This window comes from Mus caroli, chromosome 10 (genome assembly GCF_900094665.2).
Source record: "Mus caroli chromosome 10, CAROLI_EIJ_v1.1, whole genome shotgun sequence".
NCBI lineage: Eukaryota > Metazoa > Chordata > Mammalia > Rodentia > Muridae > Mus > Mus caroli.
In genome coordinates this window covers 104,754,782-104,764,854 of record NC_034579.1, presented here as the reverse complement: position 1 = coordinate 104,764,854, position 10,073 = coordinate 104,754,782, and positions in this window count along the sequence as shown.

The following is a 10,073-nucleotide window of genomic DNA, read 5'->3' as shown; positions in this document are numbered from 1 at the left end:
TCACTTTGTAGACCAGGCTGGCCTCGAACTCAGAAATCCGCCTGCCTCTGCCTCCCGAGTGCTGGGATTAAAGGCGTGCGCCACCACGCCCGGCTACAAGTTGATCTTTTCCAGACTCATTTAATTCCCTCTGAGACCCTTTCCCCAGGACCTCACATCTGTAGCCTGTAGGCCCTGCCTTGCATAGCCCAGCCTTGGGCCTCACCCTGATAGGGGTACAAACTGAAGTCCAGGCAGCAGCATGACACGGACAGACTCAAGAGTCTACGCTGGTCACTTTAACATTGTCTCTAAAAACAACATCCATCTGTATAGCCCATCAAACGGTACAACATTCTTGGAAGATTATAAAGGTAAATCTGATATGATTTTAATCAAAAATTATGCTCTACCTTCAGAGTACGTGAAAATGGCTTTCAGAAAACTAACCCCACCCCCTGATGCACACAGTGTTTGACAATATAACAAGAGAAAAACAACTGAAGTGTGGGTAATAAACTTAGGCTCTGAGTACTTATTATGACTAGTGCTAACCTGGTTAAAGCTAGATCCCCAGGTAATTTGATAGAAAGTAAGCAAACTAGGCTTGAATTAGCCCCATCTGGATAGGATTTTCTGCAGCTCAAAAGCTGCATGTTTTCTATCACTAGGAAAAATCTGCCTGAAATATAACTCCAGGAATTAAATACACTGCCACTATTGGTGGGCCCTTCCCCGGGGAATAGAATTGGCATCCCCACTGCCAATCACCACAGAGGTCAATCCATACACACAAAATGGTGAGGGTTGAGAGATAATCTTGGTCCCTGAGAGTAAGAGCAGTTTGTTCCTTCTCTACCTCAGGGACTCAATATCACAGAAGCCTGAGTGCTGGAGCAACAAGGAAAGTGACTGACTGTGTATAGGATAAATGGTCCCTGGCTTCTTGAAATGAAGGAAGGACCTATGACAAAGGGAATCCCAAGAGATTTGGGGTGTGGGGCAGGGGGACAGGAACTTTAAGATGGGTCTTATAAGTAACATTCCCCTTCTTGTTGCCCCAGACTTAAAAACTTTCAAAATCTTCAAGCTCTTTTTAAATTTTTTGGAGACTTTGTTTTAGTTCTATTTTATGCGTGCATGTGCTTGCCTGAATGGATGTCACTGCACCGTGTGCATGAAGTGCCTCCCCTGGCTGGAAGAGGCTATATATTGTATACCCTGGGACGAGAGTCACAAATGGTCTTGAGCCACCATGTGGGTGCTGGGAATTGAGCCAGAGTCCTCTGGAAGAGCAGCCAGTGCTCCTACATGCTGAGCCATCTCTCCAAGCCCAAATCTTAACATTCTTAAAAGGAGAAAATGTTCTGAAGGACTTTGTTTTGAGAAGGTAAACTGAAGAAAAGGCTAGACCCACTGGTGGCTGGTGTATCGTTAGTGGAACCTCTTTTCTAAGGCCAAGATGGCTTTGACAATAGCCATCTTGCTGGCAGAAATTGTGTCTACCATGTGACATTATCACAGGGTCAGTGTAGCAGGCAAAGACTAGTTGCACACAGATCCTAGGGGAGTCAGCATCCTGAGCCCCTGCCCTGAGAATCCATGTAATAATGAGAGTCCAGTGAGAATGATCTCAGAGCCTTCCCAAGAGCGTCAAATGCACATGTACCAAGGTTGGTGAGTCAGGCCACATCACCACGCTGGTTTGGAGCATTACAAAATCTTAAATAGTTTGTTTCATTCTCCATTGTTTAGTTTATATTGGTGGTGGATCATTGGTTAACAACAGGATGCAGAAACCCATTGATGTTGAAGCACACATTTACAAGAAACAGTAGAAACATAATTCTATAAATTTTCTCAGCGTCTTTTCTTTTCCAAATTCACAGACTATATTTAACAAATCAAAATATTTATATAGCACACTGAGAATACTCTAGTTCTATAAAATCTTGTAAGAGGGAAAAACATTTTGCCAATAATATGAAATTTGTCTTTTTGCTTAATAGGATTAAAGAGTGTCCCCCAACAAAATCTTTTGTTTGAGGCAAAATGCTAGCAAGTAACAATTCCTTTCTCATGGATCATAATTTAGGAGCAAGAATATAAAAATTATGCAAACCACCCCACATGACTTTAAAAGAAAACTGTAAAAAATTCAAACTTACTAACAATTTTGATAGAATGCCACACATTTTTATATTTCTATATCTTTGAGACTGAGGTGATATTTTTATTAATTCTTTGAGTGTTTTATACAATTAATTTTAATCATATTTACCCTCACCCTCCACTTTACCCACATCCAACCCCTCCATCCTTACCCTTTCTACTCACCCAACTGCTAAGTTGTCCTTGTCTTATCAAGCCCATGAGTCCACTGTGTATGGCCCAACTACTCTTGGGGTGTGCCTTGGAGTGTGGTTAACCTAGCAGGGGCCACGCCATTAAAGAAAATGGCCTCTCCCTCCCTTAGCAGCTACCAAGTGCCAATATCTCCTCAGCTAGGTGTGGGGCTTTATGTCCACTACCCTCCTTCCATGTTGGGATTTTGTCTGGCTTGAGCTTGTAGAGGTCTTGGGTATGCGGTCACCCCCTCTGAGTTCATGTGTATAACTGACCTGTGGTGTCCAGAAAACACTGCTTTCCGGAAGTTATCTACCACCTCTGACTCATACAATCTTCCTGCTTCTCTTCTGCAGTGACTCAGAGTGTTGGTGAAAGAGCTGGGATATGTGTATCCCATTTATGTCTGAGCATTTTATAGTCTCTTAACCTCTATATGTTGACCAGTTTGAGGTTTATTGCCATCACATTAAGAAGAAGCTTCTTTGATGAGCGTTGTCAGATGTCCTGAGACACTAACTGTACCAAGAAGTCACTGGGGCTCATTTGAATGCTATGTCCATTTAGCAGAGTAATACATAGTATTAGGTTCTCCCACAAGGCCTATGATGTATCTAGGCCCAGGCCTTTGGTCTTATTAACAGTGCCTGGTATGGGTTCTATATCATGCAGTGAGCCTAGGATTCCATCATAATGTGGTTGGTTACTCCCATACATTTGTGCCACTACTGAACTAGTGGGGACAGCTGACTTATCAGGCCAGTCATTGTGATAGTTCTCAGTGTTCACACCTGGATGAGACTGTTCAATGACCGGTTTTCTCCTGTGGAATGCATACCACCTTCGCACGTTATGAAAGCTAGGGAGAAGAGATGACGCTTCCTGGTCCGTACCAGATTGGTCCATGTTCTATGACTCATGAATGTTGTGTCTTCAGCAATAGGGTCTCAATGTCATGTTTTGGGGAATAACCAAGAGAATTGCTAAGAGTCTGTAATGTTTAGGAGTCTGTGGGACCCCATTAGTCAACAACTCCAAAAGAGATACACCATTCCTGACACTCATATTTTTATTTAGTAGCATGGGGTGTCTAATTAGGATTTTGACATTGTGTGTGTGTGTGTGTGTCTGTGTCTGTGTCTGTGTGTGTGTGTTAGGAAGTTTTTACAAGAATAGAGTTCCATGTGGCTATTTCAAGAGGTTCTTCACATTAGTTATCCCTCCCATCCCCTCTCCTATTTTATGGAATATTTAATCTCCAAGTAACACTCATTACAGTTTTTCATTTTTATGTCCTGGACCCTTAATAACACCAATTACATAACTGATTTCATGACATATGCAATGAAATTACATATTACTATGGAGATGTCTAAGCAAAAAAAATCGACAAGAGATACTTTAAATAGATTATGCTATTTAAATATTCACAAATGAAGACACTAAACCTGAACAGTCTAAATGCTATGACTGATGTATGACATCGGCTAAAGTTTGGATCTAGAACGTTCTTGAAAAGCATGTATGTCAAATGTTTGGTCCATAGATAGTGGTATATTGGGAGGTGGTGGAATCTTTAGAAAGGGGCCAAATGAAAGGATATTAGGTCATTAGGGGTATACCCTTACCCTTGAAAGATGCATCGAAACCCCACTCTCTCTCCGACTTCTCACCCATCATGAGGTGAGCAGCCTTCTGCACTACTTCTGCTATGATGACCTACACTGTCATGGGTAAAATCTTGAGGACCAAGGGACTGTGAATTGGATCCTATGAATCTGAAGCCAAGACAAACCCTGCCCTTTATCATGTTTATGTCCTTGGCTGTTCTATCATGGAACTAGAAAGGTAACATAACAACTGAACTAGAGGACTCTTTCTTGCGCTGAAATTAGAGCTGTTTTCTGGACAACAGGTGGCATCTCCATGGCCTTGATTAGAAGAGTGAACCAAGGAACCAAAAATATAGCATTCCAGGGGGGTGGGCTCCCCTTTGCTGAGGAGGGGAGGGGGAAATAGAGGGAGGGATTTGTAAGGGTAGAACTGGGAAGAGAGGAGGGAGGGGGGCTGTGATTGGGATGTAAAGTGAAGAAAAAAGAAAAAAGAAAATGAAAAGAAAGAAGAAGAAAAATTGCTAAAGTTTTCATGCTTAATGTGAGGCAATTAACCCTCTGAATAAAATTAGTGAGAAATAACTTTAAGGCTGGTAAGATGGCTTATTGTGTAAAGGCACTTGCTGACAATGCTGACTACCTTCCTGAGTTTGATGGCCAAGACCCACACAGTAGAAGGAGAGAACCGAGTGCCAAAAGTTATCATCTGACCTCCACATACACTTCATGGCACACACACACACACACACACACACACACACACACACACCATATTTAAATAATAATGATATCATACTGTAAGTAAGTATTCTAAGGATTTTGTATCATATCAGTACATAGAATCAGTCTTGCCAAGGGCATCAGAGGTGTGAAATAGTCTTGCACTTGGGGCCCAGTCAGTTAGTAACCTGAGCAGTGCCCCATCAGAGGTTAATAAGAAAAGGCAAGACTAGCACGACAAAAACTAAGCCTGCAAGCTCATTCCCACCCAGCCACAGCAACATGATGGCTCACTTACATATCTCTGGCTAGGATGGGAAGACTACACTGAAAGAGTTAGAATCGTATATTCAAATGTCAAAGACCTAAAACAGAAGTAGAGGTAAGAAGAGCCCATCCACAGCAGGGCATCACAGGTGCTTGCTTTGTGGGAACTATTTACTGCAGGAACACAGAGATGAGGTAGAGCGAAAGATCTCTAGGAGCTAGTCACAAATTCATTCGCATTCTATCTATTTGCAAATGGGACCAAGCGCTAAGTGAGAAATGTGGCGCTACTGAGCAGGAGTGCACGGGACATATACATAAGAGGGACACAAATGACGCTGCTGGTGGCTAGGAAGGTTATCCTGAGTAGTTAACTAGCAAGATTTTGCTGAAAGTACCCAAAGATAACTATCTCTTGTGAGACTATGCAGGGGCCTAGCAAACACAGGAGTGGATGCTCACAGTCAGCTATTGGATGTATCACAGGGCTCCCAATGGAGAAGCTAGAGAAAGTACCCAAGGAGCTAAAGGGATCTGCAACCCTATAGTTGGAACAACATGATGAACTAACCAGTACCCCGGAGCTCTTGTCTCTAGCTGCATATGTATCGAAAGATGGGCTAGTCGGCCATCACTGGAAAGAGAGGCCCATTGGACTTGCAAACTTTATATGCCCCAATATAGGGGAATGCCAGGGCCAAAANAATGGGAATGGGAGGGTAGGGAAGTGGGGGGCGGTATGGGGGACTTTTGGGATAGCATTGGAAATGTAATTGAGGAAAATATGTAATAAAAAAAAACAGGGGGAAAAAAAAAGTAGTACAAGAAAAGATGAAATACAACATCTGTGACCCTTAGGGGAAGTCCTTCATTGTAATTTGGGATAGTTTTCCTTATTTTGGGTTCTGTTGCTTTCTTCCGTGAATATTTAGTACAGCCCTTCGAGCACTGCACTGGGAGGACACAGAGCCGAGACACATTCCTCACTCTCTGTTGAAACAGACAAGATGTCTACGTGAGCATGCTTATGTGTACTGAGCCATCAATCTGTTTGTTTCTGTCTAAGGATATTTAAGATAATCTTGAAAAAAAAATACTTCTCGAATAAAAAAACATAGAGAAATCAAGGAAGTATGGAACCCCGGGAAGTCTTGTAGTAATGAGTTGACAGCCATTTAAAAGGGCTCATTAGCATTTGATAACCTTTGCAAGGGGCAGAGTGCTGTTCCAAAGGTTCTATTATCATCAGCTCTACACATTACAATTAATGAAACAGAGAAGAATGAGAACTCAATCCATCAGAAAATTGCCAGCCAGCACGACGGGGATTAAGAATATAATTGTAATTTGAGAGAAAGCATTAATGATTAAAAACACAAGCTGGTCTGTCCTTTAAAAACCCATGTAGTAAGGAGTTTATAATGAAAATTATAGCTTTTATTAACTGTGAGAAGAAAAAACTTCACCCCTGAGCATGCAAACTTTTAAAATAGCCTAGGCTACCCATTTCTCCTGACACTCCATCTGCATCCTCTTCTCTTTTTTTCCATCTGGCCATCACTATCAGCCATTCACCAAATGTTCCAGACCTCCAAAACGGAAGTCTGATTGATTATTCCTGTGCTCAAAATGCACTTTAGACAAAGAATCGAGTATGAACTGAATACCAGATATGAAACACTAAGAGTCAGCTTTGCCAGTCCATATCAGGGTCACTGCTCTAATGTGTGTCTTCATCATAGTATCGATTTATCAGGTCTGAGAAATCCTGAAGTACGCTCAATACGATCTTCGCAGGAACGCGTTAGTGCTTGTCATCTTCTCTACCCTGTTTCAATGGCTGGTTAAACACATGCAAATCAATAAATGTGGTGCACTTATCAAATATGATGAAGTATAAAAATACATGACTATCTCAATAGGTTCAGAAAAGGCACTGGTAACAATCTAACATCATTCTCAATAAAATTCTGAACAGATCAATGATAAAATGCCAATAGCTGCATCAAAGGCTCCTAGATAAATAAGAGAGTCAATGAGCACAAAGCCAAGTCCCCACCGGCAAGTCCAGCAAAGCACACGATCCTCGCCGCCTGAGGTCAGACCCAGGCTGGCTCTGCTCATGTTCTGGCTCCCAGCAGACAGGAAGTACTCCTTGGTGCTTTGTGCCTAGGGCATCTTAAGGCATTCCTGGACTGCTAGCAAACTGAACCCAGCTTTAAAGATCTCCACCATGATCAGTAGTAACTCTTCCCAAGGATCTAAGGCTGGCTAAACACACGCAAATCAATAAATATGATGCACTCATCAAATATAATGTAGTATAAAAACATACAACTACCTCCATAGACACAGAAAAGGTATTTGATAACAATCCAACGGCAATCACGTTAAAGATCCTGAACAGATCAATATGATAAGTTATGCTTGTCAACACAAGAAAAGCCACATGGAACAAGACAATGGCTAACTCTACAGTGAGGGGGGGACCCCTGAAAGTTTCTCTGAGATCTGGAACATTTCCTGCCCATTTCCACCACTTTCGAAACATAAATTACAGTCTAAAGGGGCATGAAAATGTGCATTTCCTTTGCTTCTCTGCATGATGGAGTCTGCTTTCTCTCGCCAGAGATGGGGGTTAACATCTATCTCACTCTCTTCCTAGACAATCTGTGAAATACCACATCCTCAGTAGCATATTCCAAAACTGTGAGATACACTGATTCACACGGGATACTGGGAAGGAGACAGAGAAATCGAGTTTCAGTAAGTCTGAAATAGAATGTGTATATAGAACGTGAAATGGGCCTTTCATAAAAACAAAAAAAATAATTATTTCCAGAATGTGCAATGAAAATATTTTCAATCAATAACACACTCTGTGCTAACACAATGTGGTCGGCCATGTGTTGCTCAGTGTACTCTCTACTGGGAAACAGTGGGCTGGCTGCAAGAGATTGGATTTGCCTGTATTTCCAATCGACTCCTGCTCAATTTCCATGTAAACACACACACACACACACACACACACACACAGAGTTTATAAACCATACTCGTTTTTTTTAACTTAATAAAGATAATAGCAAAAACAAAACAAAACAAAACCCTCAAAAACCAAAAAAAAAAAAAAAAACACCAAAACAAAAAAAAATCAAAAGCAACAACAAACACAAAAAAAGGAAGCAAACTACAGTGGCTCTGCTGGGGAAATCTTCTTCTTCTTCTTCTTCTTCTTCTTCTTCTTCTTCTTCTTCTTCTTCTTCTTCTTCTTCTTCTTCTTCTTCTTCTTCTTCTTCTTCTTTCTCCTCCNTTCTTCTTCTTCTTCTTCTTCTTCTTCTTCTTCTTCTTCTTCTTCTTCTTCTTCTTCTTCTTCTTCTTTCTCCTCCTCCTCCTCCTCCTCCTCCTCTTCTTCTTCCTTCTTTAGCAGCAGCAAGAAACTTAACTGAGTTGTTTCTCTGTAAGTGTTGGCTGTTCTCTAGTAGCATGGTGAAGGAAGTTGCATATATTTTACAAAAGGGCTCAGTTATTACTGGAGGTTTGCTTCTCTAGGAAGCAATGTGACACTAACCAAGGCCTGGGGACCTTCCCACGTTCAGAAGCTTTGATTGGGGTGGGCATGTGTAAGATGTGAAAGGTTCCTTTCGTTAAAAGTATGACCAAAACTGACAAGCAGGAAGCTGTGTGCCCTGGCAGGAGGGATGTGTTTGTGTCTGGGAAAAGGTCACATCGCTGGAAGCAACTGACTTCCTGGTGAAGCTGGCTAGCGACTACTGTAAGTTAGACTTACTTCAAAGCTCTTCCTTTTCTTATTGGAAGTTCATGAAGCCTTCTCACCATAGGTACCAACACACCCAGAATTTCCAGGAAGAAATAGAGCACATACTATATGGGATATATGAACTCTAACATCCTTTGGATTTCTCAGACAGCCAGGTCATTAGTTGACCAGAAGAAACCCAGAATGATGAGTTAGACTGACCCAACACTTATGGACCAGTCCTCTGTAAAAGAGGTCATGACATCCAATGATGTCACCCACCAATGATGTCATCACCCACCCACGAGAATGAAACTTGAGACCTGAGACCAGATTCTTTTGTTGATGCCACACTGACTGTTCTACCCTCATGAGTATTTCATGAATATTTGCATCATCCCAGAACCAGAGTATCTGAGTGTCAGCTTTGAGACAAGCGTAAGTCAGGCATCCTGCTGACCTATGACTATTTGGTAAACAGGGTTCTCAATGCTGTACTGTGTTTTCTTTATAAGACTGAAGGTTTTAAATATCCCAGCTTACCACAGCACATGACAATTTTCTTTTTCAAAAGCTTTGCTAAGAACCAGAAAGAGCAGAGCTGATTAGAAAAAAAAAAAAAGAAGAAGAAGAAAGCAAAGCAAAAAAAATAAAACCAAAGGACGCGAACTGAGTGTTGGTTTTGCATGACCATACATTTTAGTGGCAGAAAAGCCCTGAATATAGAGACAGTATAGCCATTTTGAAGTTTAAGCATCAAGGATATAATAGCATCATTATATCATTACTATATCAAATTATATTAACTATATAATTTGTAAAAGAAATAGTTTAATATAACAATGTTAATCCTATGTTTTAAATGTAAAGTTATAACAAAAAGTGAAACCTGAATCAGCTGGATCAATCCATAGCAGCAGCAGAAAGAGGCAAAACTCAGCTTCAATTCACATTGAGATGTAATTTACATTGAGACAGAATCTCATGTATAATAGGCCAACTTCACACTTTCTATGTAGCTGAGGTTGGCCTCGAAAGGGGTTACATATCTTGCACAAATATTCCCTTCCCTGTTCAGGTATTCTAGGTCAGGCTTGCTGTGAAACTGAAGTGCATGTAAGAAAATCTTTCTACAATATGGAAGTGGGAAAAAATCAGTTAGCTAATGTACAATATGATATTTCCGCAGGTACCCTCCAAAGTCCCCCAGAGATGAGAGGCTCATATGCCCATTAGATGTTGGCCTGAGCTAACCATTTGGGGACTATTCCATCAAATTGCTGCTGAAATTTTATATGCACTCATTTTGACTTTCTAAGAAATTGTTTCTACTGATGTTATTAAAACCACTTTGTGTGAATGTTTTTGCCACCGCAATTCAAAGTTTTTCT